Consider the following 14913-nt stretch of genomic DNA (forward strand, 5'->3'; position numbering starts at 1 on the left):
CTCTGTCAGGCTATGTCTTCTGCATGCCTGGGGAGGGGGGAGGATGTCTCCAAAATACCTCCTTTCTGTCCCTGCTTTGGTGCTTTTGCTCTTCCTGATCCCTTTACCAGGAATATCTTTCACTTACCTCTGTCAGCACCTGGCCAACACCCACTCATTCATCCAGATTCTGTTTATGCTCCTGTATCCTTGAAGCAGCCATTCCTGAACTCCTCTTTCTGCCTCACAGTATCTGCTTGCCCTCCTTTCCTGCTGCCTCATGACATTTGGTTTATTGTGCTAATCAGAGAGCTCATGGGCCTCTGCCTGGTGTGATATAGTTAGACCCATCCTAGGCATTGCCTACGTAGCCCCACTTTGAATGCATGGACATTACTTATCTCTGAGTCTCAAACAGGAGGTGCAGTTAACACACAATATGTATTGAATAAGTGCCCCAATAATAAAGTTAATAATAAAGCATGTGAACAGTCCTCTATAGTTTTACAAGGAGTATTCATATATATCATGGAAGTAAGTCCTCAGAACAACCCTGTGTGAGAGGAGTAATCATAATCTCATTTTACAGATGAGGAAAAAAATAGTTATTATTATTACTGGGTGCTGACCCGTATAGGGACTTTCCGTATATTACATCATTCAGTTCTCATCAAGTTCCAATAAAAAAGGATAGGCATCTATACTGCCACTTACTGTGTGCCGAGCAGTATTTCCAGCTCTCTACATGTATTAATTCATTTAATTCATGCAACACTCTAGGAGAGGTACTCTTATTATCCTCATCTTATACATGAGGAAATTGAAGCATGTGGAGGTTAGAAGACTTGTCCAAATCCTGTAGCTGAAGGTGAGTTCCAAGCAAAGTAGAGGTTGTAGAGACAACCATTTACAAGGAGTATCCCCTCCTTTCCGAGCTCGGCACTGCCAGCACTGCTCGGTACCACCTCTATGAAGTATAATCACGCCCATTTTAGAGATGAGAAAATGGAGAACTAGAGAGATTAAGCAACTTATCAATATTGTACACCTGATCAGGGCAGAGCTTGTACTTGCAAAGCTCACGTTCTTGAACCTCTCAAGAACCTCTCAAGTTTCAGGACTAGGGCCAGACTAGGTTTAGAGAAATTTCCACAGCCATGTGAAAGGTTTATGATGCTTTAACATCTGTGGGGCTGCTCTGCACAGTGTGTTGGGCTGGACCTGGTATGTGTTGAGCAAGGTGGGGCTTTATGGGTTCTAAGACTTTGCTTCCAAGAGGCAAATTAAAAAATTAAAAAAAAAAAACAATGAAAATGTCTTTCACACCTTCTTTCTCTCTCTCTTTTTTTCAGCATGGTACTGGTTGCCACTTCTTTATTCATCCATCTGGTAGAAATTTGGAGGGCACAGGGGAGACATAGGCAAAGAGTTAAATCCAGAATGGTCAGCCAAGGTAAGGGGCTAGGCCAAGTCCCAGAAGTGAGTGAGACTGGCATTGTTTTGAGAGTCAGGAGCAGTGAGAGGGCTTGAAGACTTCTGGCCCTAGAAAGGCAGTAGCCATTTGTGCCTCGTTGCATGCTGTGGACTAGGATGGAGGAGAGAATAAGGTAGCAGTGACTCAAGATTGTGGGGGGAGGAGGCTAGCAGCCAGCTTAGAGAAACCCAGGACACTGTGAGTGACCCCCTTCCATGACCAGGTGGATCCTTGCTCCCCAGTGTAGACCATAGCATGAGTACTGAACAGAACCCAGGAAAGGGGTGTCAGTCCTGGATTTGGCTCCCAGCTTGCCACTCACCAGCAGATGACTGTGAGCAAGTTGCTTCTACTCCATTTCTGCAGAGACTCTGTGATATGGACATGTGACTTTCTATTGCACTTGTGTGGCCTGGATTAGGTCACGATGCTCATGAGAGCACTGGGCTCACTGTGGGTGCTAGGGGTTCCTGAGATGCTGAGGAAGACAAGTGTAGGCTTTGCCTCCTGGGGAGTTCCTCCCTACCCCGTTATGCTGAGGAAGGGCACATTGGTTGACTCACATCTAACTGATGGGAAAATGAGCATGGTTTTTTACGTTGCTCCGTTTCCAGGCCCAAAACTATTAAACCTACCATTGAGAATTAGCTGGCACTAGCAATTTGTCTGTGTGGGAGTGGATGGGGGCGCGGGGTAGGAAGGGGGAGGAGCTGAACCGGGAAAGGAGGGGGAAGCACATGTACAAAGCCTCCATGCCTGGAAATGGATGTCACTGAAGTGAAGTTCCAACCTGATGAGGGAAAGAGAGAGGCCATCAGGAAGCTGGGCTGTCTGCACTGACACATCCTGTGGCCCAGAAATACATCCCAGTTTCTCTCGCAACCTCAGTTTCTCCATCTGTAAAACAAAATGCTACTTTCCCACAGCTTGAAAAGGCCTGAGGTTCTTTTCAGCCATGGGGAGTTTTCTAAGGATGGAGAAAGAGAAAGAAAAAGACTTCCAGGCACTGTCCCATTCCCTAGGGTCCGGGTCTCCTAAATCAATTCTGGAACCACTGCCTGGCGATGGTGCGAGAGAGAGCCAGAGGATTCGTGTACGTCGGTGAGCGTGCATGCGTGACAGAGGGCTTTTAAATGAATCACTTTGTATCTAGCGGGGCAGCACCTGCTCCTCAGCCTCCAAAGGCAGCCGGAGCAACACGATCATTCAAAAGCTACCGCTTTCCATTCACGTCTATAATTAGAGCACAGGCTGCGGCTGCAGCTGGCGCTACAGGGGGACGGGCCTAGGGGCGGGGCCTATCCCCTTAGCCCCTCCCCTTCGTCCGCTCCCCTTCCTTCCAGCCGGGTGTCTCCAGCGGCCCCTACCTCAGCCCCGCCCTGGGTTGGGAGCTTGGCCCTCAGTCGGAGGATTCTTTCTCTTATTGCCTGGACGCCGGGGGCCTCCGCAGCCTCACTTTGGGGTCCCTCCAGTGCAGCAAATAAGCACCTTGGGGCTGCGTGTCCAGGAGGGCAGCTATATGTGGGGTGGCATCCCCCTCACCCCGCCCCAGCGCTTCGGCGCCCCGCCCTCCGGGCTCCTGCTCGCTCCCCCGCCCTCCCTGCGGCCCCTCCCAGCCACCTCTCCCTCTGTCGCATTACATAGTAATCTGAGATGCTTTGGATGAGCTCCAGGGAACAGAATGTACTTGGCAGAGACGCGGGGCTTGATGTCTGCAAAATGTCGGAAACGCAGCCAAGAGCTGCTAACTGGGTCATTAACCTCCAAAAGCAAAGCGAGGACTGTAGGCCCGCTCTGCCTCCCTTCATCTCGCCAATAAAAGTGCCTCAGTGTGAGGGGAAGAAAAAGCCCAAGGTTGGCTGCTTTGATTTCTAGGCACCAAAGGCAGACTCGGCCCCTCCTCCTGACCTAAGCCCTCCAGCCGCCCCTGCATCGGGTCCCAGTGTACAAGCAGCCTTTGAAAGGCTGGGCCTCCCCGAGGGGGCCCAGCTAGAGCCTCAGGAAAGACATTACCCGGCAGCGCCTCCCTACTGCACAGCCTCGGACGCGTTTTATTGGGTCTGAGAGGAAACCTGGGAGTGAGATGGGAAAGGATTAAGGGAGAAGATTCTAGGTCCATCCCAGACCTCACAACTAGAATGAAGGGTTTTGCCTTTCCTCTTCTCCAATGATGCTTCCCCTTCCTCCTCCTCTCCTCCCAGTCCACCTCCTTCCTCTCCTCATTGCCTTTCTGAGGGCAGGCTGTGTGGTTGCCGCCTGTGTACATGGCGGGGCTCCAGGAGACTTGAGCTCTGTCATTTGCTGTGTGACCTTGGATGAGTCATCCATTTGTCTGCTCCTTAATTCCCTTCTATGTCAATTGCTGGCCACAATAACACCTTACTGACCTGTCTTGCAAAATTTGTGAGGCCCAAATGTGAATGTCACTCACAAATGGCAAAGCTCTGCTCAGCGTCACAGATACAGAGATAGTCTCCCTCTCTTGACTCCTCTGATAGCCCCAAGGTCCCAGCTTCTTCTGGTCTTGTGTATACTTCTGAAAAATAGGAATATAAGTAGTCGCACTATGAAGCTTCAAAGGTTTGAATGTTCACAAGGGGATAGCCCCTAAAATCCACCCCCTGCAAGCTGTCCAGTCCTGTTGGATTACCAAACAGACACTTCCCCCTAACTTCCAAACCCACTTCTCCAGCGGCTGGATGGAGAGAGAAAGTGCTGAAACCAGGAGAGGTGTGGTGCAGTTCCTCAAATGATGAGACTCCCTCGCCTGTTGGAGGGAAGACAGTTGACCTGGTGAGAACAGCAGCAGTCTGTGGTCTGTGAGTCTGGACATCTGGGTAGTCTCACCCCAAGTCCAAGTCCAAGAAAGCTGATTTGTGCAACCTCACTTAGGTAAGGAGGACATCTCACCCTTGGTGGTGTCCACACAATTAGAATCAAGGCCAGCCCGGCATCAGCACTCTTCTGCCCTGTCCTTGCCTGGTCTCCCCATGCCTGCCACTGTCACCACAGCAGTTCCACTCTGCTTCCTCACCATGTTCCACAGAGGCCTGTGCTCCCTTGCCCCTGTGCCTTGGCTTCTTTTTCTTCTTCCTCTTCTTCTTCTTCTTCTTTTTTTTTTTTTTCCGTAAATCACCCAGAAGACTATGTGACCTCTCACTACCAAACATTTAAATCCTTTGCATCCCTCAAAACTCAGCTCAAATGCCAGTTACCCTCTCTAGAAGTGATAGCTTTCTCTTTCAACTCTTGGGTCTTTTTAATAATGTCAGTATAACCAGCCAGCCCTGTGTTATGTCATCTTGATGCTTACATCCTTCTTATGGAGTGGACATTTCTCCATGAATGGGGCCCCTTCACTGCTGATATTAGCCCTGGAGGCTAAGGTGACCATGTATCCTGGTTTACCTTCCTACTTTATGCCTGTTGCCCTGGTGTAATTATTAATAGCCTCCTCTTTCACTCTGAAGTGCTCTGGTTTGGATGATAAGTACTGTGGTCACTTATAAGCCTGAGGGTATCTGTCCAAGTAGCTGGCACTTAGGAAATGAGTCGACTTAGTAACTGTCGTGAACTGTCGTGAAGAATATGTCAGGGCCGTTTCTTAACCCATTCCCTGGGGCTGTCAGTCCTGGCCTTTTCTCCAGCCTGAAGGCATTTGTTTCTCTTCCTCTTCGCAGGGAAAGTAATGCAGAAGGACCTAGTACCACTTGCTTTTTGACAAGCCTCTCTAGGACTGTAGAATGTTCTGACCCAACTAGAAGTGGCTTACCCCAACTCTTCCCGTGTGTCTCAGCCCCTCAACAGTCAGACAGCTGCTGGATGTTGGGAACAGGTATCAAACGCTTGAGAAGGTCATCTGGTCTGTAGGATGAAGCCTTTGTTTCCAGCCTCAGCTGGATTTGTGGTTTTGCCCAATTTCTTTAACCATCCAGCTTTTCAAAATTACTTTCATTTGTGCAGTTGCCTTAGGAGGTCACAACTTGGAAAGCTCAGAGCTGCTTTATGACCAAACATGTAATTAACATTCTAGGTATGGCTCAGAGGTGAGGAAACACATGGTCCCTTGCCCTTTTGCATCATAAGTTTTCTCAAAAGTAAGCCTGTCTGGCTGAGTGTTTGTCGACTTATTTTTAAAGATATCAAGCATTTGGAAATCACAGCAGGCGAGATGCCTGGCTTGGAGAATGGAGCACCAGCGTCAGGAAGCCTGGGTCTTCTTTCTCCTTCTCCTCTGACTCACTGCTTTCTGGAGCATGAATCATACGCCCTTTCTCGGCATTGGGTCTCACTTCCTTCATCTCCCCTATAAAATGGGCGGATTTGCCATTCTTACCACACAGGAGGGGGCTGAGGCTGTAAGAGGCCTTGATAATTATACAAAAAATATTATTAAGAACAAAAATGTGCTGTCAGTGTGTTTCGGACTCTGGAGGGGCACACAAGGTGGGCATGTGAGGCCATTTTAGGGTCCTGCTTTTGTTTCTGGGACACCTCTGTGCCCTGAGAACAGCCTTTCAAAAAATGGAAATGGGCAGGAGAATCGGTCTCGGAATGGAGGTGGGAATGAGTCTGGTCTGTCTGAGTGGAAGCGAGACTCACAGGAACAATCAAGAAGGGGACAGAGAGCCAGAATAAAAAGCTTACAGGACTCTTCCGTGGAGGGCTTTAATGCTGGGTGGGGACATTTGCACTCTCTTCCGAGGGCCATGGGGGATCAATGGTCGGCACTGGGGTAGGGGCGTGGCACGATCTGCAGTGTGTTTCAGTGAGACACATCCCACAGATGGAGGGACAGACTCTGGAGCTGGCATCTGTCTCATCCCAGTTTGCCTTTAAGCAAATGGTGGTTCCTTTCCATCTGAGTTTCTGCTTTCATCTCTGTAAAATAAGTGGTAAAATGATCCGGAATAACTTTAACATGCTGTGATTCTGCAGTGAAAGGTCATGCGCAAATAGCCTGTGTGTGTGTGTGTGTGTGTGTGTGTGTGTGTGTGTGTGTGTGTGTAAGAGGTAATTTCTCCGTTAGATACAAAGCCATGTCCAGCGGCCTTGTTCTTCAGGGAGGAAGCCTGCCCAGTCTCAAGATCTCAAGTGGGTCTGAAGGACTTCCCGTGTGTCCAGAGCCCAGAGATCTTTCTTCAAGCCGCAACACAGCACATCTGTACTTAAGGCCTGGTCAGCAACCTCTGTCTAGACTTGTCTGCTGCCTACTTCCTAGTCTGGCTGAGACAGCTGATGTTTGAACAAACTGCACTGAGATTTGTGCTAGCTGGCTGTTCTTCAGGATTCTTCAGCTCTCTCCTTATCTTGTACTAGGTTTCTAGAAAACCTTATACCAACCAGGACTATGTGGCTCAGGGTCTCAGAACTCCAACTTAAAAGTGCAACTGGATAATGTGCTCTTGGCTTTTATTGAGATCCACTGTAAGGTAGGCATGTAGACGTTTCTTTAGTATGCAAGTACTATTGGGATATCGTCCGTTCAGTTATTTAAGTTATTTAATGGTTCCTATGTAAAGACCCACATAGAAAATCCTTCAGTTAATTCATATGGTGAAGAAGAAAACATCAATGAGAAGTTTTTGTTTTTTGGTCATTTTGGGGTTTGCGGTAGTTCCCTAGGTTCAGGGATAATTGCATTTATATCCCTGTCTTATATAGTTGGGCTTAAAAGTACTTATGCTTTTTAGTGTAAGCTTCCTCAAAACATTTTTTTTCCGCATAGGCTTATGTAAATAAGTAAATAAATAAATAAGCAGTCAGTTGGACCCAAGTTATTGTGTGAAGTGGAGAGATAAGCCCACTTATGACTAGTGGGCTGACGAGACCCTCCTAACTTTGGTTGAAACAAAAGATCCAAATGTCAGAGCATCATGAGTGAAAGCAGTCTTCACTCAAACTGTTGACTTCATGCTCCTATGACTGAGTTGCAATTTTGTGTGAGAAGGTTTGGAGGGATTATGATTATCTGTAGGCAGCGCAAGAACCCAATAATAATTAGAAGAAGAAAACCTATTTGGTTATGGGATTAGCAGGTGTAGAAGTTATATGAGGGAAGTCACATTTAGCCCATAAGGACACCATGATCCAGGTTGATTCTCCCAATTACTGTGTTGCCTAGAAGTCTGTTTCTCAGCATCTATTAAGTGATGGGGGGAGCTGTTGAGCTCTGAGGCCTCTTCTAGTGCTCATGTTCTATTTGCCTAAAAGTCAGGTTGGCTGTCTATGAACTGGCTGGTCAATCTCCACCATCCACCTTGGAGTCCATTAACCAGCCAAGAAAGTGATGCTCCCTCCCTTACCTATAACCCCCACAATGCACCCCTACTGCTGCTGGCCGAAGGGTATATCTGGATGGGAGTGGGGCTGGGGCTCAAATCTTCACACAGGCTCTTCTCACTGAAGGACATGAGTGTTCACTGAATAATGAATGACTGAATGAATGAACAGCTACCCTCAACCTGCCTTACATGGATTCCCTAAACATATTTTCAATTATAATTCTAAGATGCTAGAAACCCATAGGCTCAAAATATAAAATGTGAAATGAATCTGATAGATTGTATGGTTCAACTCTTTCACTTGCTAGATGAGGAAAGTGAGGCTTAAAAAGACTTGCCCAGAGTACTTGACCTAAGACACCAAAGCCAAGAAGCCTCTGAGCCAGGGCTGGACTCCAGATCTGCACTATTCCTTGGTGCTCATTTTTTGCTACTAGCTGGAGATCAGTCTCTGGGTTGCAATGGATAAATCTTTTGCTAGGTGACACAGTTGCTAGGCTTTCATTGCATCATTCTTGGGCTTAACCTTGGTGGATTTCTGCTACCCATTCCTAATTTAAGGATCATTTTTTATCATTACCTGGCTCTGCCCATAATATCCGGAATCACTCGTAAAAAATGTACACATTCCATCACGGATGGTTAAGTAGGGAGAGACAGACAGGTGATCCTTCTTAAGGCTGCTTGGACCACTCCGACTCACATACTGAACCTGGTTAACTTTTCCCTGATTTCTTAGTTCTCAGCAGCTTTTCCGTATAATTGCCTGGATGTCACATTTCTTCGCTCATTGCCTATCTCTTAAGGATCAGTTTATTATTTTTTTCTTGGTAGTGGGAAGAGAGGAAGAGCTGAAAAATGGGATCTTCATCGGTTTAACTGGACTATGAGCAGAATTCTATAAAGCAAGGCAAGAAAGACCAATGACCTCTTTCAGGTCACGAGAGAAGACTCAGATAACTCCAGCCAGCCCTCTGGTGAAGGAGGTTGAGATTGTCCTCCCGGAGTTTCCCACCACTGTCTTTAATTCTGCTCCAAGAGCGCCCTCTGCTGGACTGGAGCAGGACCTAGCAGTCTCAACCATCTTGGAAATGGGGCCAGCAAGAACTCTGAAAAAGTGAAAAAGGATTCGGGTTTCCTTGAGAGATGGGCTCCCATTCAGGGACGCTCTGAGCTACCCCTATTTAAACACAAGTTCAAAATAAGATGGATCCATTTCACAAGGTTCTCTTGCTTCTCCATTTCTCATTCCCTGTATTTCAATTTTTTTCTTTTGTCTCATTTTGCTGGTTAGCATTTGGGGAAAGAATCTGCATTGGTAATTCAGCCTAAATGATCATCTTAGGTGGAAAAATAGGATTTAAAGAGGGGAAACAAGGTCTAGTGAACTGTGCATAAAATTATGAATACTATCTTCTTGAGGGCAAATGGCTGGGTTACAAAGAGCAATTTCTTGGAATAACTCAATTTCTAATCTCAGATTGTATTGCTCCTTAGGTTAAAAACTTTCACCTGCTATTTATTGCTCACTAAATTAAGTCAACATTCTTTACCTTAGATTCAAGGTATGTTTATAAATTCATAATGCATTATTTTGTTTGTATTTCATTTATCAAGGCTAATAGCATGCTTATTTTAAACAAGAACTTTACCGTGATCTAGTTTTTAGGAAATGAAAATGTATTGGATTTTTAAAAAGTATATTTGAATATCAAAGTCATACATTTCACATTAAAAATCAGGCTCAGCAAATACTTAATCTTTGTATAATTTTGAACAAGGTAAAAGGCCTTGCTTAAATGATTAGCTTTTTTAAACAGAAGCGATAATTGATAGACTGGATCCTATCTTTAGCATTGAGTTTAATGCTAATATGTTCTTTAGGAGGGAAACAAAGTGAAACTTACTGGGCATTAAAAAAAATTTGAGGGGTTGATGATCTTTGAAGTACCAAGTAGGCAATGGGAAAGGCAGTGGCTAGAAATGCTTATTGAATAAAAAGAGGCAAGTATATGGTAAACACTGAAATTATGCTGAAAACTTGGCGATTGAAGGTGAATGAAACCTTAGAGATGATTCCACCCTCATATAACCCAGGTGGTACAATGAGACCTAGAAAGAAAAAAATTTCCCCAAAGTTCAAGGGCACTTATTGGAGGAGCACTATTGGAATCTGGGTCATCTGATTCTCAATGCAGAGGTCTCACCACTTGCCTACACTGCTTCCCGACAATGGCATGAAAAAGGACTCACTGGTGAGAGAGTCCCCATGTGCATTTGAAAACTTCTGCCTAAATCCTAATGAAATTAAAAGTGTTTCCTCACTCAGGCTCTGTCCCATTTCGCTATATTCTTAAGAGGCTGAGGAATGAGGCATTCAGATCCTTTCCTCACACTGACCCTTCCTGCTGTTTACACATGGACTGGCCCAGATGTTGGAGAAATAAAACAAACATTTGCAGCTGTTATGGTGGCGGGGCGGGTGTGTGTGGGGGGATGGGTGGAACCCATGAGGTTTCCAAGTTTTGATCTAACACATCAGAACACATTTGATTTTTACTGCTGGCTTAGATTTTACTGCCTTTAGCTCCCTGCACAAAGCCTGGAGGTTGTCCCTTCATGTCGGAGCCCGCACTGATTGATGCGGAGGGTTTCGGAAACTAACTTCAGCCGTCATCACGGTGGTCCCGGTGACCTAGGCAGCTACTGCTCCATTACAACACTGGGGACCCCTCTCCCCTCATCCTCTGCATTCCTTGATGCAAGGTCTGTGGTTCTCTCCGACAGGCGAAGGCCAGGAGGGACATTGTGTGAGAGGCAGTGTTTTCTAGTTATGTAAGGCCCAGTTTTAATCCAGCCATTCACTTGTCATGTGATTTTGAGTTAGTTGCCTTAAGTCCAAGCCTTATTATCCTGCTTTTCCTTAAGACAGGAATACTAATACTTATTTTTCAAAGTGAAAGGATTTAGTGACAAAATGTATTTGAAGTTTATAGTATGCAGGAGTGTCAGATATATCACAGCCATTACTATTAATTCCTGAGGGTTTTTTCCTCTCCCTGGAGCCTGTATGAATGATGTAGCTACTAATTTGTGAGAATCTAGGGCACGGGATCAGGCCTCTTGCTCTTATGCTGTTTCTTAATATTCAAAAATGTGATGACTTGTTCTTATTATCAATAAGAGCCTATTCTATTTGTATGTTTTTAACATTTTTCAAGGCACTGTTTTTTCCATTTTATTGGGAAAAATTTCAGGTTGGTAACAAAGACGAGATAATTTTATAACACCTATGTACTCACTCCTTAGAGTGTACCATTAACATATTATAGAATTTACTTTATCATTTATCCATTCTGTTCTCCATCCATCAATCCACATTTTTATGTATTTCAAAGCAATTTGCAGACATTTGATACATTCCTTAAATCCTTCAGCATGAATATCATTAACGAGAGATTAATATTTGACAGTATTTGACTTTTAATATACATTTATATACAATGAAATGAACCATCTTAATTATACATTCACCGTATTTAGACAGACGAGTACATCTGTGTATCCCACACCTCTACTGGGATGTATAACATATTAACATCACCCTGGAAATTTCTCTCATGCCCCGTTCCAGTCAATCCCCGTCTTTTCCAACTAGGGGGAAACTCTGTAGTGAGTCTTTTCATCATATATTTGTTTGAGCTGTTCTAGGACTTTACTGCATATAAATGCAATAATATAGTATATACTTGTCTGTATACATCTTCTTTCATTCAATATAATGTTTTTGGGACTCATTCCTGTTACTGGACATATTGGCAGTTTACTCATTCCCACTAAAGAGCTGCATTTGGTAGGTGGTGCGCATCCCTCCTTGAGAATACCCAGTTGGTAAAAACAAAAAGCTTGTGTGTGTGGGTACAGAAAGAAAAATATTTGGAAGGATAATCACCAAAATGCATATAGCCATTACCTCTGAGATATGCAATTGGAGCAAGAGGGGGAAATAGGGAATTTTTATCTTTGAATGTAGACACTTTTATATTGGTTGGAATTTTCATACACATATAGATATTTTAAAATACAGAAAACAAATCCAACTATTTTAAAAATAAAACCCAAAACATCACTAAACCCAGCTCCTTGTGGGATAGGAAGAGGCTTTTTGCTGTCCTGAGCCAAGGAGCATGTGTCACGGCTTTTCCTCTGTCTGGGTCCCTCTGTGCTCCTGGGTGACCAGAACCCAGAAAATGAGTAGAGGTGGTAAGCTTCAGAGGAGAAGGATACTTAGAAAAATGGTTCATCTGAGGCATAAAGTATGGACAGGTTTTGAGGGGGAAAAAGGTACAAAGAATAATTCAGATGGTTGAAAGAATCTTGAAAGGCTACAAGAATTAGAATAGCCCAGCAAGTAGAGCCATAGAAACCTCAGCCATTGATCTGTAAGACATTTATTGTGACTCCTTTATTTTGAAAAATGTAAAATGAGGCTCTACTTAAAATGACATATAACCTCATTTAATAATTGAACTTTGGAGCTGACACCAGAGGTCCTGAGGATTGTCAAAGCTCCTTGAGGGCTGGTTCATGCCTGTGTTTCCTGTGGACAGTGCCAGGCACTGAGGTGCTATATTGAGTGAATCTAATACTGGACTCCCGTTCTACAGATAGGGAAACTGAGACATAAACTGGCACTTGCTCAAAAGAACGTGGATCTTATCCAGGGGTTAATAGCCAATAATTAACCAGTGTCCGCTGAGGCACCACAGTAAGAGAGAAATTCAAGTTACATTTGAGGGATCTAGGTCAAATATAAAGAAGACTGTCTTGGAAGAGAGGGTTGTGAAAACTGTTTTTTTTTTTTTTTTTTTAAGAAATCTTTAAGAATGTAATAGAGTCTCCCGTGTTGAAAGTTTAAATGTGGCACTACTTGCCAGGCTAGACCATCTCTCATTTCCTCTCAATTAAAAATAATCCAAGACTTGGCTCGTTTTTGAAAGTCTGACACCTAGTGGTCACCATCTCTGGGTTGTGCCAAAGGGAGAAAAGGCCAAGAAAAGGGGACCACTCAGACTCTGATTTGGGAAAAGGAAATAATCTTAGAAATTTCCTAGTCAAATTAACCAAAACACAAGAAATGATTTCTAGCACCAGTGACTTTGTAGTAAAGCTTGAAGTGGAACCCAGGACATTTTGCTGGTGCTCTAGTTTCAAGATCCAGTGCCTACATCTTTCAGAGTCTCCACCTTCAGTGACTCTGGAAGCCAGACTCTGGCCAGATTTTTAGGCTTCTAATATGCCTGCAGTCTTGTTCACTAGTCATTAGAAAGAAGACATTTTCTTAAGGTAGTAGAGTAAGAAGAAGAATCTATTCTGTTCTGAGCACTATATCATGGACAATTGACCTCAGAAACACAGCCCTCTCTCAGCCTTTATTTATTAAAATGGGGGACACTATGGACCTCTAAGGGCTGGTGCAGAGCAATGTTTATGATTTTCAAGCATACACTCTATCTTGGCTGGGTTCCTCACAAGTGATGGCACTGTTAACCTTTACAAAAGCACTCTTCCCTGTTAGAATAGTAACCCCTAGTTTGGGGTTTGCAGAATCCTGTAGGGTCAGACTTCCTGAGGAGGTTTGTGAGCTCACTGAAGCTGGGTGGTGTTGTTACTATATCAGTGTCTTTCCTTGGAGAAAAGCTTCCTTAGATTTCATCCGAAGGATCTACTACCACCTCATAATTCTTACAAATCACTGAATTAGCCTTGGAATGAAGTTTCTGAGAAAGTGAAAGATGCAAGTTCTGTTTTCATAGAGTTGGTGTTTCTTTGGCTCCTTGATGACCTAGAGACAGTAGATATACATTGCTTCTTTTTTTAATTTTTAAATTATAGTTGATTACTATATTCTGTCATTTTCTGCTGTTCAGCAAAGTAACCCAGTTGTACACATATATATACATTCGTTTTTTCACATTATCCTCCATCATGTTCCATCACAAGTGATCAGATGTAGTTCCCTGGGCTATACAGCAGAATGTCATTGCCTATCCATTCCAAATGCAATAGTTTGCATCTACTAACCCCAAACTCCCAGTCCCTCACACTCCCTTTCTCTCCCTTTTGGCAACCACAAGTCTTTTCTCCATGTCCACGAGTTTGTTTATTTTCTATAAATAGGTTCATTTGTGCCATATATTAGATTCAAGATATTAAGTGATATCATATGGTATTTGTCTTTCTCCTTCTGACTTACTTCATGTAGTACGAGAGTCTCTAGTTCCATTCATGTTATTGCAAATGGCATTTTTTCTTTTAATGGCTGAGTAGTGTTCCATTGTATATATGAACCATATCTTCTTAATCTATTCATCTGTTGATGAACATTTAGGTTGTTTTCCATGTCTTGGCTATTGTGAATAGTACTGCAATGAACATAGGGTGCATGTGTCTTTTTCAATGAACTCCTTGTTGGGATTTATGCCCAGGAGTAGGATTGCTGGATCGTATGGTAATTCAATATTTAGTTTTCTGATGTACCTCCATACTGTTTTCTGCAGTGATTGTACCAATTTACATTCCCACCAACAGTGTAGGAGGGTTCCCTTTTTCCCCACTTCTCCAGCATTTGTTGTTTGTAGAATTACTAACGATGGCCATTCTGACTGGTATGAGGTGGTACCTCAATGTAGTTTTGATTTGCATTTCTCTAATAATTAGTGATTATTATTTGAACACTTTTTCATGTGACTGTTGGCCATCTGTATATCTTCTTTGGATGCTTCTGCATTCAGGATACAGTAATTCAATTCTCATTCTCTCCTTCTGTCCTTCTCTTCCATGTTGACGTGTTGAGGAACACTCATTAGTCTTCAGATGTAACTTCCACTTAACTGACCATTAACCTTTCCTTTTGTAAAGCATGACAGATCCCCTTAGCACACTAAATACTCAGGGCTGTGAGGCTACTCTGTGGGGTCCTGGTTCCCCTCTCCTCCCACCAGTTGAGTTGCATGCTTACCAAGGGTCATTTGATCTTTTACTCAAAATTGTTTATGACAGTTGCATTAATTAATACAATTATATAACTTAAACATTATGCAGACAAATGAAGTATGAATGTGAAAATCAAAAAATTAATTTTATTGGATTGTAGTTAATTCACAATGTTGTATT

The 14913-nt window shown here is 43.8% G+C and overlaps 1 protein-coding gene across 2 annotated transcripts in view; it reads left to right on the forward strand.

The window, feature by feature from the left end:
• TPRG1 (tumor protein p63 regulated 1) overlaps window positions 3111-14913 on the forward strand; it is a 330716-nt gene continuing 318913 nt past the window's right edge. Inside the window, exon 1 of one of the 2 annotated variants that reach the window (XM_013982282.2) lies at window positions 3111-4345. The gene's annotated coding sequence lies outside the window, so the exon portion shown is untranslated. The other variant, XM_013982280.2, reaches the window with a different exon arrangement.

This window comes from Sus scrofa, chromosome 13 (assembly GCF_000003025.6).
Source record: "Sus scrofa isolate TJ Tabasco breed Duroc chromosome 13, Sscrofa11.1, whole genome shotgun sequence".
Lineage (NCBI taxonomy): Eukaryota > Metazoa > Chordata > Mammalia > Artiodactyla > Suidae > Sus > Sus scrofa.